This window comes from Engystomops pustulosus, chromosome 7 (genome assembly GCF_040894005.1).
Source record: "Engystomops pustulosus chromosome 7, aEngPut4.maternal, whole genome shotgun sequence".
Classification (NCBI taxonomy): Eukaryota; Metazoa; Chordata; class Amphibia; order Anura; family Leptodactylidae; genus Engystomops; species Engystomops pustulosus.
Window position 1 is genome coordinate 47258341 of NC_092417.1, and position 17865 is coordinate 47276205.

Here is a 17865-nt window from a genome sequence, read left to right on the forward strand (position 1 = left end):
TGCATATGAGGTTGGGTTTACACCAAGGGTTAAATGTCTGGGGGGATTTATCAGCTCTTGGCGCTGATAAATCTGTTCCTGTGCTAATGCAGAACATTGCTGCCCCCCCAGCAGATCGCTGATGAAATGTCGTGTCTGGTTAGCATTTCAGGTTTGCTTGTTAAAGGCTTGTTCCCCTTTTGAAGTCAGCGGTGACCTAGGCATGCTTCTAATTGTATCCACTGTAACATTCAGACTGTTTGAAGAGCTCCTGTTGTAAAAATAAATGACCCCTTCACACAAGACTTGTTTTCCATAGGGAACCTGTATCAAAAAGAAAATTAATGTGTTTAGGCACCGAGCCTCTCCGGCGGGGTCCTCTGCTCTCTGTATGTGACTTTTAACCACATGGTTATTGGCTTATAGAGTTGTTGCATAATGTCTCATTTTATTACTTTGCATCCAAATTATGTCAAAAAATGTTGTGCTTAATTGTAAAACTGGTGGCTCTCAAATATCCAGTATTTAAAAAGCATTAAAACTATTTGCAATAAGCTCCCCCTAGTGGTGGTGGAAGACAGGATAAAACAATAAATCGTCTTTGAATATAGTATAAGATTGTCTGAGGTTTTTCAGTCATGGCTGTAGAGCAGGAAACTGGATAAAGCCTAGAGAAGCTTGTAATACATTTTTTTAATCTCACATTGCTCCACTGCTGCTGCTCCGGACCCACAGGTCACTGGCCTAAGCAATCACATATGACTATTGAGGTCTGTTATTGGCTACAGCTGGCACATTAGTGTTACGTCATCAATGTACAGTATTGTATGGAGCAGCTGTGCAGGAATGAAAGATATTTAAAGGGAACCTGTCACCAGGAGACCCATTTTTAGCACAACCCCAGTCCCCACAGAGCATAGTACATACAAGTGTTTTTGTATTAAAAATTGGTTTTACAGAAAAAAAGATATGTTATATTGTACCTTTCATTAGCATCTGCTGTGTGACTAGGCACTCGTCCCCTGGGAGTGGCTGGAAAGGAGCAGTTTCCCCCCCCCCACCCTTGGGATATCGCTCCTCCATGTGTCCTTTTCAAATATATGAAAACACCCATCACTTGGCTTAGCAACGCCCCCTGCTCCTCTACAGCCTATCCCGATTGTGGGGAGTTATTCATATATTTGAAAAAACACTTTGGCAGAGTATGTACTATGTCTATGGCAGTGGTGGCGAACCTATGGCACAGGTGCCAGAAGTGGCACTCGGAACCATTTTTGTGGGCACTCAGACCATTGGCCCAGGACAGAGTTCACCAAATATGACCAAATCCATCAAACCTTTCTGCAGTCCCAGGAAACTTAAGAGATGCTGCTCTCAATGTTATTTTAAAGTGACACTTTATTGGCTGTTTGGAACTGCGGGAAAAGTGAGAAGGTTTTGATGTGGAAGTACAGGAAGCGATAAGTTACTTCTTAAAAAATCATGTTGGCACTTCACGTTAAATAAGTGGTTTTAGCTTGTAGTTTGGGCACTCTGTCTCCAAAAGGTTCGCCATCACTGCTCTATGGGGACTGGGGGAGTGCTAAAAATGGGTCTCTATCACCATATTTTGCTTTATAAAACTACTAGCACCCGCCATATGAAATACCCATTTAAAACAAACAAACCCTATTTTAAGTGTGTGTGTGTGTGATATATATATATATATGACCTCAGAAGTGTCCTGTATATTCTGAGAAGCTGGAAAAAGCACCTATGTTTTTATCCGCCAGTATCTCCAGTTCTGTAACTCTTAGAACCACAAGTCTTGATAAGATTCCAAAAGCTTTCTTCTAGGTGCTATAGAACCAAGGATCGTGGTCTAAATTGAAACACTCCTCCAGCTTCTCAAAGTGACTCTCTTCTGGTAGTTAATGAATCTTCCCAACTCATTTGCATTTGCCTCTGGAAGCCATTTTTTAAATCTGTAAATGGGTGAAATTTCACATAAAGAGGAATTTCTAGGAAGGACATTTCGTAGCCTACCTGATCAGGCCAGTAGTTTAATTCTATAAAAATCGGCTAATAATTCTTTAAGTTGAGCGATGATGACAGATTGTTACACCTAAAAATAAGGTGCATTTGCCTCAGGGTTCTGTGGTATATATTGCTATATTTTAGGGGAAACCTTGTATAGATTTGCATCCTACTGTCATCCTATTTGGGAACTCTACTCTCTTCCCGTTGGGAGGTATTAGTGCTGACTTTTGAGGAATTTGGGATACAGAAGCCTCTGGGTTACGAGGATTAGTGGGATCAGACATATAATACAGTTTTACGTTTGTCACCCAAAAAGCGGCAACGATTGGTAATAATAGTCGGTGTAACACCTGCCTCATATGGGGGTCATGCTTTATATAGAACAGCAGGTTTTATTTTGCATCATTTCTTCTATTCTCCTATGTTAATCATGTCGCTGTTGTAGCCCATGGGGTTACTGGGATTGAGAAACGTTACGTAGATGGTTACTATAGCAACCCGCAGCACCACTTTAATTTTACCGTCATGCTCTTTTTTTCTCACCTGCAGCCAGGTCTTTGCAGATATATATAGCTGAGGCCAATATCCTAATATTTTCTCTATAGAGCTGTAAGCCAAAAATTGTGGAATCCTATTGTGTCGATCTTGGCTCTGAAAAGTTACATGTAACCCTCCAAGAATCTTGAGTACACTTGCTTTTTACTGGATTCTCTGGCACGGAGGTTGTACAACTAAATTTAGTACAGTTCAGAAAAGGGTTATTCTAAATCCTGTAACAAAAGATTCCCTCCAGGGGTGATCACAGTATCACTATATACCACTATGTAGTTGCTGTGAGTCAAAAAGAAGGCCTCCATCAATGGGGGAAATTCATTTTTCCTTCTCTACCAAAAAACTGGCACATAAATCTCCCCATCCTCGCCAGTTTCCGTGTTTTTTTTTTCCGCCGCTTTGTGCAATGAGCACTTAGGGGGATTATCGCCCAGGCCTACCGCATTTACTATAGTCTATAATCTGGGCATTGATATTTATTTCAATTCATCAGCCATATACATATATTTCTTCAACTGGAAGTTATTCAAAATTTTTCAACGGTGTGAAGATAATGTCCCTTAGAAATGAGACCTTCTGTCATTGGATACGACCGCCGATGCTGTAGTGATTACACAAAGAAACAAATAGTTTTTGTGAAATCTACAGGGATTACTGTACGTCCCACAGCCGTCCTGTGTTAATGATTCCAGGCAGTCGGGCTGGGTTCAATAGGTCATGTTATGGGAAATTATCTTCTCATGGGTAATTTTTTTTTTTTTTTTTTTTTTAATAACACCCAATTGAAAAAATGTATATGTATTGCAGATGAATAAAATTAAAGGCAAATGCCCAGTTGGGAACACCCCTTTAAGACCTGGTCTTGGGTCCAAACTTGCTTAGATTGTGTCCGCAGGCCAGAACTTCTTAGTAGAGCGCCGGTGTAGGGGATATTTTAAGACTGGCGTTTAAAAAATAAGTTTAATAAGGGATAAGACTAGTCAAAATCGTGTCCTCAGGGCAAAGCACTTTTATTCCTGCCTGGACCACTTCTTTCTCCTTCTACTGTTGCTGCACACTTCTACGAAAACAATTCTCTTGCTTATATGGCAGAGATGGATCTAGGTGCTAAGAACATGATCTGATTCCATCAAGTGCCTCATTAGCATACGGATTAAAATGGGAAATTCCCCCCCAACATACTTTTACCTAAATAATTGTACAGGCAGTCCCCGGGTTACTTATAAGATGAGTTTTCTTTAGGTTTGTTCTTAAGTTGAATTTGTATATGTCTTTACTGTATATTTTATAATTTTAGCACTAGACAATATACGGTATATATTTTTTTGCCTCAGTGACAATTGGACTTTCAAAAATTTTTGCTCTAATGGGACCAAGGATTATCAATAAAGCTTCATTATAGACACCTTACAGCTGATTATTGCTGTCTGGGACTAAAGTAAATCATCCAGGGAGCTTTACCAGAGGTCACAGTGGGAAGAGGAGTCTGTCTGTAAGTCGGGTGTTCTTAAGTAGGCGACCGCCTGTATTATCCCCTGTAAACAAGCACCGTGGGCAGAGGTTGAATGGGCCTAAAATATCTATAACAATTGGGTGAGATTTTTGGTGCAGAGATAACGGTCTAACAGTGACTGTAGAATGTTTGAATGCAAATACACATCACCTTCTGCTCTATGGCTGCTATACAAATGTTGTGCTAGTTTCCTCATATAAGGCTATTTTTATTACCGAATCCATCATAGGTTTACACCCGGAAGCTTTCAGTACCAACATCTCTGCTGGAGGCTACCATACAGGTATACAATGGCTTCCATCAATCATAGACTCCTATTCCAGTATAAATGTTCTTACTGGATGATTCTAAATAGAATGTTCTCTATAGTTATATTGTATGCAGAATAATCCTGAGTAACACCATAAATGACACTCATGACACTTCTGTTAGATTTGCTCAGAGATCCCAGGATTCTGAGATGACTACTGACCCCTATGAGCTATAATAGGGGCCATATTATTATTATTATTATTGTTATTATTATTAATGTAAATAGACCCACATTTTGCTGTGATACCGGTAACTCTGCGGATTATGAGCAGTGGGCTAAACGGCCCATTTTCGGAAAAAACATTCTATTTACCGGCCATATATTAAATTACCTCCTTTCATACATTTTGGCTATCTGAATCTTCAGCTTTAGCAAATATTGTTTTTGCAGCCGCAAAGTGTCTAATCCTGGATGTATGGAAGAATTGTTAGTTTAGAGCGATCTGTGAATACCTGGTGTCTGGAATGTGGACTGTAAGACTGTAGGGATTTTCTATAGCGGTGACAGAATGTACCGCGGCTCTAGGCAGAAGAATGTAAACATTTTCATGCGGACTTAAAATTAAAAAATATTCCATGTCCTTCTAAGAGCATAGCCAGCTCCTCCAGCCCTTACCAGTGTAAACGCCATGTCCATATTTAGAGGTAACGCCGGGTTAGTATGGATTTTGTTACTAGTCATTGAAGTGTGATGGATGAGCCTTTGAAAGATGAATTGTTATGAGTTTGGGCTTAAATTGGGTTTTACTGAGGCATTTGGTTAAGTCGCATGTTTCTCTGAAATCTGTCCTGTATAACTGTATGCCTTAAATAGTGATTCATATAAGCTGTAGAAAGAAATCTGAGTCATACAGTACAAGGAGATGACCCAATAACGTCTCATATTGTGACCTAAGGAGTCATAATACATCGGTGTGCATGAGGCTTAAAGGGGTGTTCTCATTACAGCAAATACATTTTATTGTTTGTATAATGAGAAGTTACACAGTTTTCCAATATACATCCTTTATCAATTCCTCACAGTTTTCTCTAGATCTCTGCTTGCTGTCCTACTATAGAAAGCCTCTATGTGTACTTCCAGTAGATAGAAATCTGCCCAAGGTCACACAGGTGCACGGCTCATGTATAACACGCAGCTCTGATTGCTCTGTGTGATACTAACGGCTTTTGCATCTGTGTGACATCACATGACTTTGGTCACATTGCTGTCCACTGGTAGGAAGCATACGAGAAGCTTTCCATAGAGTGACAGCAAGCAGAGATCTAGAAAACCATGAGGAATTGATACTCAATTTTCCAATATATTTTTGTAACTTTTTTTCATACAATCAATAACTTGCTGAAATGGGAACACCCCTTTAAAGGACATCACTGATGGTAGATGTCCAGCTCTTATATTCCCATTTCTTTATGCTTTTTTACTGGAACTGTTTTTGGTGCATAAAGAAACAGTACATTGAGGAGATTTGAACACAAAAAATGGGGTGTTTTGTTGCACTATTAGGATAAATATCATGGCCTCATAGCAGTCTATGAGACGTAATGTTCCTCTATATCGGGGTATATTCCTTTGTATAATGGACATATTTTCCCCTACAAGTATTATGGGATAATAACTTCATAAAATACATCCAATGTAACAAGCAGCAGTATGAAGGATTAATATACCGTAATATAATGTCTATATGATAAGGGCTTAAAAAACCACCACAAATCTAGTTTAACAAAAGGATCAATTTGATCACTAGACCTGCGGTCAGGATTTGTAGCATTAATAAGTTCTGTATAATGCGTATATTTTACAACCGTGTGAATCCAGTATTAAATTAAACAGAAAATCCTACTGGCTGTTAACTTTTTTTTTTTTGGCACTTGGTGATATACATCTACCGCACATGACGGATAGTGTGTAGGTATCTAGAAGGGTTATGTCATGTCTCATGTGCTTGCTGTGATATGATCTTTACATATCTTCATGTGTTTGTGGTACTAGCAGTCCTGACAGATGACATTCTGAGGTAAACCCTATGCAATTTGAAGGACAAAAGAACGTGTGGTCCAACTAAAACTCTAAAATATTCCACTAAGGCCTGCTGTGCATAAGCGTTTGTTCCAACAAACTCACTCCATCATGGTGTGCAATATACCAGCCCAAATGAAGAAATTCTGTACTGAACTTGGCATTAAAGTTCAGTATTCCTACATTTGGATCAGTAAATCCCACAGACACGTGGAACAATCCCTCAGATACGACCAAACTTGCTTGTGTACATCCGGGATAGGGGTAAGGCCCAATGTTGCTCTTCTTTCGTACAGACAGTCCCCAAATTATGTACAAGATGGGTTTCTTGGGTTTGTACTTAAGTTGAATTTGTATGCAAGTCTGAACTGCATATTTTATAATTGTGGCTCCAGACATTTTCTTTTTGTCCTAGTGACAATTGGATTATAAACTTTTTTTTTTTTTTGCTTTAATGGGACCAAGGATTATCAATAAAACTTTGTTAGACACTTTACAGCTGATCATTGCAGTCTGGGACTATAGTAACATCCAGAGAGCCTCCCCAGAGGTCACAGGGGGCAGAGCGGTCCGTCTGTAAGCCGGGTGTCCTTAAGTAGGGGACCACCTGTAGTGGATTTGTTTGTTAGCAATTGCCTTTGAAGCTAAAGCTGAGCATCCAGATTAGATAAGTCATGGAACTCGCCTATTGACTAGTGGTCTAATGTGAATGGGGCCTTCTGGTCATCCTCAGGTGATTGTCGTGGCGGTGGGATAGGCTTGTTCATGTATGTCTGGCTTTACACTCTCCATTGCTATTCCTAATAACCTCCACATGGCCTTGTTCTATGGAGCTGATCATGTATCCATTTCCAGTTGGAAAGAGGAATAAGATGTTTCCAGACCCTTGAAGACCCTTCAGAATTGTGTCCAACGGGTTTTATGGACCCGGACTCAATGTTACTGTGCCCATGAGATGCATTGATGATCATTAGGGTTATATCTGCACATTATTTCTCTATGATAAAAACCAACGTTTTGGTTAAAAATGAACAAGGATAGCTGGTAATCCACCTTGTAATAAAGGGTTATTAACATGTTATGATTCGGTCAGTGTTGTAATGTGTAAACCCAGCTGCGTATATACTCCTGGGAGACAACCATTAATTTCTGCCTGGTAAAAGAAGGTGTGAACGCTGACTAATAAGTGATTGTATGCTAATACGCTGTATGTTGTAATTACTTGTCTGATCCATAGCGTGGAGAGCGGTGCAGACAGCTGTTGTTGGGACTGGGATAAAACTGCCTTGTCATGTGTTAGGATTTCTCCATACACCTCTATCTGCATAGCTCCATCACGCAGGCCTGCTAGCCTGGGAGGCTTTCCTTCCATGGGCTGGTTAGCTGAGGCCATCCAATGACGACTATGCTATTCAGATAAGGAGGAGGGATTCCCTATTGCTTCAATGAACAGCCACAGCTGTGTCACTTTGTGTGTCGCTGCTAGAGGAGAAGGCTGGGGGGGGAACCTTATCCTGATTTTTACATTCATTTTTGGACTTGAAATGAGAACGCTTTAAAATGGGAAACGGCTGAAGGCGTGTGAAAAATTCCTTGCCATGCTATTGTTGGGATTTTTTTTTTTTTTTTGATCATTTCGGATGGAACGTATTGATATGGAGATGTGACCGGGTGTGGGAGGAGGGTGCCCTCTGAACAGGTAAGAAGGCATTCTCTAGAGAAGCACATATCTGTATATAGATGGATGTATAGATCTAATTATTGGAAGTGTACAAATACTATCTAGTATAGTGTGTGTGTGTATATATATATTAGTCCAGCTATGCTAAAAAGAGAAAAACATAGCATGATCCTTACCAATCGCCGTTGTAATCAAATTGTAACCTTAACAGCTTCCTATCATTTAGCAATGCAAACAGTCGTTTTATGGCTGCTGTGCAAACCTCTTGAAGGCCACAGGTTCCTGTCAACAGATAGCAGCAGTGACTTTAGGCAACGTGGAGATTATTAGTAGCATTAAAAAAAAAAAAAAAACATAAACAGAATATTCTTCCTCACTTGTAATGTTTTTATGTTAAACTGGTGAAATGCGTAGGTCACCTGGTCCGCGTACCCTCCATAAAACCTACTATTTTTTTTCATGACTTGAATAAAGATTTTTTATTTTTTTTTAATTCTCCAGATGTGATCGTGCTGGTTATATTTTTCATTTTGGAAATATTATGTTTTCATTGCAACCTTTTGTATTAATATTGTTACTAAAATTTACATATAAACAGACACACAAATACATGTCTGTACAATACATAAGACACGCTATATATATGAACAGGCAGTGATTGTAACCCCAATTTTTTTTGAATCTCTGGGACAATTGGATTTTAAAAATGTTGGATTGTCATAAGAACCAGTATTAACAATAGCTGTTTAGCTGTTTTATTGTAGCCTAGGGCTAAAGTACTGAAAATGACCAATATTCAGAGGTCCGCCGATAAATAGGGGTCGTCTGTAAGTCGAGTGTTCTTGAGTAGGGGACCACCTGTACACACGCACGCACGCATAAACAATCATGCAGACATAGATTTACACATGCGTACATACACGCATGCATGCATGTATACATACATACATACATACATACATACATACATACATTCATACATTCATTCATTCATTCATTCATTCATTCATTTATTTTCTTTGAGATAACAATTTTTTTTGTTTTACAAGATATCCTTTTCTTCCCTTGCCCTTTAAAGCACATATTTTAAGAAATTAGTTTCTATCACGCGTAACATACCGCATTGTATCTCCTGAAATGTAGTTTTCATGTGTCGGAGCGGCGCTCATAATTTGTGGGCCCGGCTCTGAGCAGGAAGTCTGTTACCATGGAGATTATAGTAGATCTGTCGTGTAATGCTGCATGGATGGAGGAACTGTTTGGTGTTGTATGAAGATTTCAACAAGTCTCCGCACCAAATTAATTAGTCTTAACCGGAGGGAAACTCATTACTCACACTAGCCTTTAGCAATTGCACAGATTGTCTCAGGGGATTAACAATAAACCAGTATAGAACGAATAGAAAACCTAGCAACCACTACCACTCATTCAATAAATCAAGATTAAAGAGCAAAACAAAATTACATTCAGCCAGGAATGTTTTATGCCCTTCTAGCGACTCGGCCATTCTAATAATGCAGTCATTGTACATGAGATTCCTGATGGATATTGCTCCATTCTCCAGCCATTTGCTCTAATAATCCTTACGCTTAAATCTGATACAACCATTTGTTTTATCCCCCAGTCTTAAATGAAAGACCCATGATCCTACACCTTCCACGCTGACCCTACCCTCTTGCTAGTTACTTACATTGTATGTCCTATTCCACTACGTTATATTGTGTCCTGGTGCAGAAGTTTTTATGGAGTACATATATCGCCCCTAGCTTATCCATCTCCTAGCAAGATAATGTCAATGCTAGGAAATAATGAGGGTAACTACTGAGGGGAATATGGTATCTCCTCTATGACATAGAAAGAATCTCAAAACTTGACTATACAAACTACAGACAGAGTTAGTTATCAGTGTTCTGTTAGTAGCAGCAGTACTGTGAAAAATGCATGTTTAGTCCAGGTTTGTTGGTGGACTCAGCCAATCGTGTTTCCAGTTAAACGCATGCGATCGGTAACGCAAGAGACTGGGGCACATTTACTAAGAGTCTGTCGGACGCATTTCCCTCGGGTTTCCTGAATTTTTCCGTTATGCGCTGAATTGCCCGGGTATTTGCGCACGCGATCGCATTGTGGCGTATTGGCGCTGGTTTTCATGCTGCACAAATCGGGCGGCGTGGGCGTCAGACAACCCGACTGATTCGGACAAACCACAGAATTTAAAAATGAAATTGTGTCGCAAGACACGCACTCACATGCACCGGGAAGAAGGTGAACTCCAGTGGACCTCAGCGGGGGAAGTGACACATGCAGGAAGTTGGACGCACGATCTTAGTGAATGGCGGCAGCTCCGAATCCTCGTCGGACATTGCGGATCGGCTGCATCAACAGGACGGGTAAGTAAATGTGCCCCACTGGGTTTTAGTTACCAATTGCATGCGTTTCACTGGAAACCCATCCCAAGCCGGTCCACCCTCCCCCAGGCACTTGCATTATGTTAGTAAACGCAAATCTAGCGCCACATGTCACTGCACCCTCATTGTAACACCACCTGCAGCTTTCTATGGAGATACACGTTCCCTTTAACATGATGATGATGTTAACGATGAAATATTCTGACCACATTGATCAATCTGCGTCATTGTTCTTTGTGAACATCCAGATCCATTATTGTAGGTGCATGTGGATGAATGAAGTAATACCTCAGGAAATGATAAACCTGGGAAAAGCCTTTGCTTACAATATACCATGTGCTCAGGGGAATACGGAGTCTTAATGGTATTGGTTTCCAAGGAACACAACACTAAACAGTGTCTAGAGACTCTGGGTGGAGTAAGTAGTATTCTCTTCCTGTAATCCCCAGGTGAGGAAGCTGTCAAAGAAAAAGGGAGTGGGTGACTTCTCCACGTATTGCAGAATGCCGCGTATCATGTTGCATTGGTGGTATTCTCAGCTGATACTAGAACTAAATCTTCTTATTTTATCCAAATTTAATGAAGAGCGCCTGATCAGCCAGAGTGTCCCTACTCGATGTGGCCTGGTTCAACATGCACAATAATTTCTGTCTCACTCCTGTACTTGCTATTTGCAAAAAATTGCAATGATAGGTGTAGCCCAGCAATTAGTAAAGCCACAAACACATAAAGGTCTATTACACAGGGCTGTGATCGCCCATATAAATGCTCATTCCGTTTATTGACTGCATGTTTTATGTGGGCGTTAAAATTGTGGCTTATCAGCAGAATTGCTGGATGTGAATATTGTGGATGAGCTGCTGACTACAATGTTGACCATATAACGGGAGTCATAAACCCACCCAGGATAGATTGTTCACTGAAGCCCCTGATAATCATAGGAAGGTAAACAACCCATTATAAATTGCGTAAAGGGAACCTGTCACCAGCGTTTACCCCGAAAAACTACTAGTTCCCTCAGGTAGCGTATGAAATGTCCTTTCTGAATTCCCTCTTTTATGCAAATCTCACACGTTTATGTATAAACGTCATTCAAATACGACTCTTCCCATCCATTATTACATGAAATAAGCCATGTTTAGCGGTTGCAGTGGGAGTGGCACTTCATAAGCTCCTATCTTCTGATCTATAGTACTTAAAACAAGCTTTTTGTGTCCTATTAAAGATACGAATCTCATCTTTAGGTGAAAGATGGTAGATGTCCTTTAAGGTCAGTCAGTGGTAGATCTGGTCTAAAATTGTGTGTAAAAATCCAGCTTTCCTTGGAGCCTTGAGTGATGGACATGAGTCTTTCCTATCAGATACAAGAAACTTTGAATTTTGTTTCTGAAGCCAAGACCTTTCAAAAAAAAAAAAAATGTTACCATTTTGTTGTAAAACTGGGGTTTTTTTCCCCCCAGATTGATGTTTCAAAGTTACATAGTTACATTATCTCAGTACATCGTGAAATTGGTTCTCAATGTCCCAAGGTTAGAGTTGCAATGACCAATTTGATGGTTTATATGAATTTGCAGTCAATCTTGGCGGAGGAATGATTGTAGCCTAATTCTGGCCTTACACCTCCCTGACCACGTTTTTGCCACAGAATATTCCAGATCTTTGAACGTCTGTTGTAGGCATCATAAGTGAATAAAACTATACAGCTGTGACATGTATGGTGGTAATAAGATCTGTTATTGAGAGATCCAATGTCCATGGATTTTGCCACAACAATTTCCAATTGAGAACACTTTTTTCACTCTTTTCACTTTTTTTTTTAAAAAAAGGAATATTACTGATATAGAAAAGAAAAATCCTTCTATAGATTGTGTAACGTCCTTCAAAGATCATGTGAGCCAGCACATGGCTGTGATGTCGGCATGGGAAAAAGGACTCTTTGTATTACGTTGGTGTTCAGCAGACCTCAAATAGCCATGTAAAATCCAAGCAAACAAGTCTTAGCCCTGTTCTGCTGTAACAGGATGGGTGCGACCAGAGGGAAGTGTTACCACTCATTTAGGAGACTGAAAGTAATGTTTAGATGTGAGATTCCAGCTGATGACATGTCTGAATCACGAGTGTCATGATGGCATGGGAAGAAGAGGGGGAAAATGCTTGCATTCATAGAGGAGTATGCATAGGATGGAGTAGGACAATGTCCCCCTAAGCTGAGACAGAAGTATGCATGTCACATTGGAGATCTGTATGGGACTCCTGTACCTACCTGGTCTTTAAATCCAATGCACCTTATCTAGACATTATGAATGCCCCTTTGTCCATGACTCTACAGCTCCACATGATTGTAGGGAAAGGTGTGAAGTGGGGAGCAGAAATAGCAAATGGACATATAGCAAGATTATCCTGATGGTGAGATACCGCCGGATTCAATGCCAGCTGTGACAAGTGGTTAGATCAGAAAGTCTAGACAAAGTTCAGAATAAGTTTAGATTGTATTGTAGCCATGTAATCCTTCTAAGAAACTCAAGTATAATAGATGCTGTCACTAGGAAAATTATTGAGGTATCCGAATACTGATTTTGTTTAGTTCTGTACTTAATTCACAGATTGTATCACACAGCTTTCTCATTTGGAAGGCGATGATACATGGAGAAGCACTTAAAGGGGTTGATATGGATTGTGTAAAGAAAAGTTATACAATTTTCCAATATACTTCCTGTATCAAATACTTATGGTTTTCTAGATCTCTCCTTGCTGTCATTCTATAGGAAGCTTCTGGGTGCAGTCACACGCATGCGTTTCAAAACGCATTGTAACTGCTGAAGAGAGCTTTCCCAAATTATAAAGCAGTAAACATTTGCCTTTACAAAATCAATCATTAACACAATGTTAACGTGTGCATTAGCATTGCATTCAGGGCCGGTGCAAGCACTGGGTATACATAAACCTGTACATAAGGAATCCATGGGGGTGAGATGAGCTATATCTAATGAATCCATAGGGTGTGCTGGGTAGGATAAACTAGGGAATATTTTAGGGAACAAGGGCCTGTTTCTAGTTTCTGAATTTTAATGCGGCCATGTGAGTTTACTGCAAAGGGACCTACTGAGGTTCTGTTGTCCAGGGGCCTACTGACACTACTGAAACCTGGAGCTGACCCTGATTCCAATAACGCATGGTCATGTGATGTCAGATAGGTGTCACGCGTGTTAGTATCAGGCGGCTCTGATTATAATGACTTGTCCATCACATGATCAGGGACAGATTTCTATCCACTGGAAGTAATCATAGAGTGAGGTAACACGTGGCGTTTAACGCACATGTTACACACTTGCGTTACCATTAGAAACCTTCTATAGAAGGACAGCAAGCGGAGATCAAGAAAACCATGAGAAATTCACAATCATCAGTTATTTGCTAAAAGTGGATAACCCCTTTAATATGCTTAGGAGTAGCTTGGATACAATGTTAAGGAGTTTACAAAGACAGTAGGAACCTTGTTATCCCAATCGCCTGGAGTCCTTTCCAGCAGTTGGTTCCTCGGTTCAACCTCTTTAAGCTTCTAAATTGTGGCAGGAAATCTATTTTCATAGCCCATCATATACAAATGATGAGATAATTAGAATGTGGGCCCTGCTCACAAGAGCTTACAATCTATGATGAAGAAAAGCGAACACGGGGAGGGGGTAAAAAATACAAAGACTGTGGGAAAGCAGCATCAAATAGTTAGAAGTGTCTACGTGTCTGTATAATAATTGGACATTTCCCAAATAAATTGATGACGGAGAGAAGGAAATTGTGCAAAATAAGCCTGTGCATGATGTTAGCAAATGAGAACTTTCTACTAGTTTTCTTCAGGACATACAAAGAGAGGATTTAGCTACATGGGTCCAATTAAATTGCTTGGCTGCTGCTTTTGTAGATGGCACTTGGTTTGTTAATGGGGTGTTTTTATGTACAGTATAGTGATAACAGACCGATGCTTGTTGCTGTACTTTTCGGTAATGTATTAGCATAACTTGATTTCACAATACTGAACGGGATTCTACAAAGCCATTTCTTTAACTGGTTAAAACTACCTCTCCATTGATCCATCTTGGACCTAAACACCGCCATAGTAATGACTTTGATGGAGATTTTAATGCAAGGAAGCTATTTTTTTTTTTTTTTAAAGAAAGGACTTTGTTGTTTGTGAAGAACTACAAGGCATATAACAGATTCTCTATTTACTACTTTATTTCCTTTAAGGTAGGTTTAAACTTTGTTTCAAGTTTTACAATGCTGCTACGGTAGCTTCTAGCAAGTTCAAGGTGACTACTCCATGGCAAGTACTCAATGGGGTCTCAAGCCTTCGGCCGGGTGTGCATGTGAATCTGCAAAATCTACCAAAATGTAGACCTGCAGGACTGAACTTGATTTATAATACACGCCACTCGTGTGGCAGCGTATGAGGTGAGCTCCGCCACTTTGCGTCTCCAGGCCCATGATATATCTGGCGGACAGCTCCGCTGGTGTTCAATTCTAGAATTGCCCTATTACCGTCAACTGGCACGCCTTATAGCGAGTGCGTTCTTTCCCTGCGAAGAACCAGCTGCTCTACCATCCACACCCCTCCATGTCACTTAAAGAGGCCTCAAGGAGAAAATGATCCTAATTCCTGGCGGTTCACAAGGAATTGCAACTATTTTAGGGCTTTTGTACCAGAATACCAGCATGCAAGACCTGATAAATCTCACCCATTATGTCTGTTCAGTCCAGCATTCAGCAGTTCTAATGTTTTGCAAATCCTTATACGGTAATCTATAGTGGGGTTTTTTTTCCCTTTTAATTTTTGGGGTGCACTTTACTCTTTTTTTTTTTTTTTTTTTTTTTTTTTTTTTTTTTTTTCCTCCTGACTTTTCCATGCATGCTGTGAAGTTCGTTGCACACGCTAGGAAGCCAAATTTGCACCCGACTTGTCTTTTAAAGTTTGCCTGGTACCAGTTGCACTTGGATTTTCACAACAATAATCCAGTATCCACCATGTCTAGGCAATAGTATGGTGTGTGATGTCGCAGAAATTGTGCCAATAGAAAAAAAAGCACCAAAAAGTTGCACAAAATAGACCTCAATTTATCTATGGGAAATCGCCCTATTGATAAATCTAAGGAGCTGAAAAATTAAAGCGCACTGCTCCTGGCGATAAATCACCCCTATTGAGTGATGCCTGAAAAATGGTTCTGACTAGGAGATGCTCTAATTAACAGATGGGTTGTATTATCCTTTAAAATAGCGACCATGGGCTTTGATCCATTTAAAAGTATTTCTTTTAGTTCAGCCATTAGTTCAAAAAAAACATACGTGCCTTGTGCATCTTTTTACCATAAGGCCAACTACAAATGAACGTGTGCAGCCCGTGGAAATGGACCTCTATGTTATTCACTCCCACAGACTGCACACATTGCACAAGAGGGGAGTCCTTGCATCATACAGTAATATTATGCAGACTCCCCGTCTGCTGGCTAAACTGCAGTACCAGTAAGAACTGTTACAGTGACAGAGCTGCGATTGACCTTGTCGAAATGGAGCCCTGGTATGATATTTCTGTATGGTGCACGGACTCCGTCCTGTGCAGTCCGTGGGATCGGACCATCAGATGTTCGTACATAGTTGACCTAAGGGTAAGAACATGTGGTCCAGCACAACATGTGGAAAAAATGGTCAATTTCTCAGTTTTTTTTTTTAACCCCTTGTGTGTGTTTACACCATATGCGTATTCCATGCGCTATACCGCTAATGTAAAGCACCACAGAGATTGGGTCAATAATAGTCCATCGGTGTGGGTGCATCACCAGGCTCCCCCAACTCTCAGATCATCAACACTACATACAGAATCTATAACCAGAGATTACTCCATTCCTTTTCCAAGCCTGTTCAGCCATTATATTACGCATAGAGCTTTATACTTTTCCCCCTATCCGGTGTGTGTCTAGGCACCGCTACTATCAGCTGGTGTGCAGGGTTGCTGGTTTTTGCACAACCACCAACTACCTATCATTGGCCTATTCTAAAGAAAACCCCTTTATGTAACACACACTTGGTAGTCTGTGCGTCAGAGAATAGGTAATTTCCCTTTAAACAATCTGTCATTACAGCATTAATGGTTAAAAGCAAATCATTGGTTATTAAATTATTCTGTCCCTGAATCTCTTGGATGAAGACGGCGCGAGCTCCATTGTCTCCCTTCTGCACAGCAGTCTCATTGATCAGTATTGATCTGTATGAACATAAACATTTACTGAATTTCTTCTTCTCTTCAGTCGTCTTTAATATAAATTGCTTGTTCCAGTGAATTTGCTTTTTCCCCTGTTCCACTTAATGGACTTTGGCCTCAGCTGTTGGCAGCCAGATGTCCATTTGTAGTGAGTGATCTGGGGACATCTCTTTTTGTTCTGCAATAGAGATTTTTTCCTATTTTCCACTTTCAGCAATGGTAAGATTGTTGTTCAGTGAAGTGGTGACATCTGAACTTAATTGACTCCTGGATTCAAGATGTAATGACCCGACAACTGGGTCACCGGGGATTACCATTATATCCTATAATAGCAGATCTGTCCACCCTTACTAGAATCAGGATATGGAAACTTAGAAAATTGTTTGTTACTCTCTATATACTTGTAAAAATGTAGTAATTCTGGTCATGTAGAATTACCGAAGTCTCAGACCCATGTGATATAATCCTGGCTTCCAAAACTCGGTCCCAGGCTGATCATAACCCAAATACTTTCTTATTAGCAGAATAAGCTGTAAATCTAATAGTTGATCAATAATAAGTTCTTTGTCAATTTCTGACTGCTGTTACAACTAAAGAACCTCCCCAAACCTGCGAATCGGAGACCTCGTTACTTGGCTAGTATTGTAGTCCTGTTACTTCATAGCAGTCCCCACCATCGCCATCTGGATGAGCCCCACCAATACGCTCACAATATTATGCCAATATTTGCCTTCAAAAAATGTCTTCTTAGAGTTTGGGGTAGAATTGCCTTTTAAAGTAGTTTTTCAATAGGGAAACCCCATTGCCACTTCTACTGGTTACCAATGATGGGGCCCTCCGTTCCCCATTTATTCCCGTTTGCTGTTTTTTGTTAGTGGTTCCTCTTCCTCTTTTTTTCTTCTGTCATTTTTTTTTTTTTTTTTGATGAATTTGTGGTTGTAAAATGTCTATCATTCTGGTAATCTGTGTCTAAAGTAAAGATTAAAAAGGACCAACTCTGACACAAGTTCCTCCACAGACTTCAGCACAAATGACATTTTTTTTTCTCCAGGGCCCATTGTTCCCAAATAGAGTTGAGTAGACTCAAACTTTAGATTCATCTTTCTCCATTTTCAGTTTCGCCGAGCCCATACA

At 40.2% G+C, this 17865-nt stretch overlaps 1 protein-coding gene across 5 annotated transcripts in view; it reads left to right on the top strand.

Annotated features, from left to right (window-relative positions):
- DAAM1 (dishevelled associated activator of morphogenesis 1) overlaps positions 1–17865 on the top strand; it is a 144739-nt gene that overhangs the window by 44179 nt on the left and 82695 nt on the right. Inside the window, exon 1 of one of the 5 annotated variants that reach the window (XM_072115782.1) lies at positions 7861–8094. The exons of the other annotated variants lie outside the window; for them this stretch is intronic. The gene's annotated coding sequence lies outside the window, so the exon portion shown is untranslated. Of the gene's footprint in view, positions 1–7860; positions 8095–17865 lie in introns of those variants that run through there. 5 annotated transcript variants of the gene reach the window in all.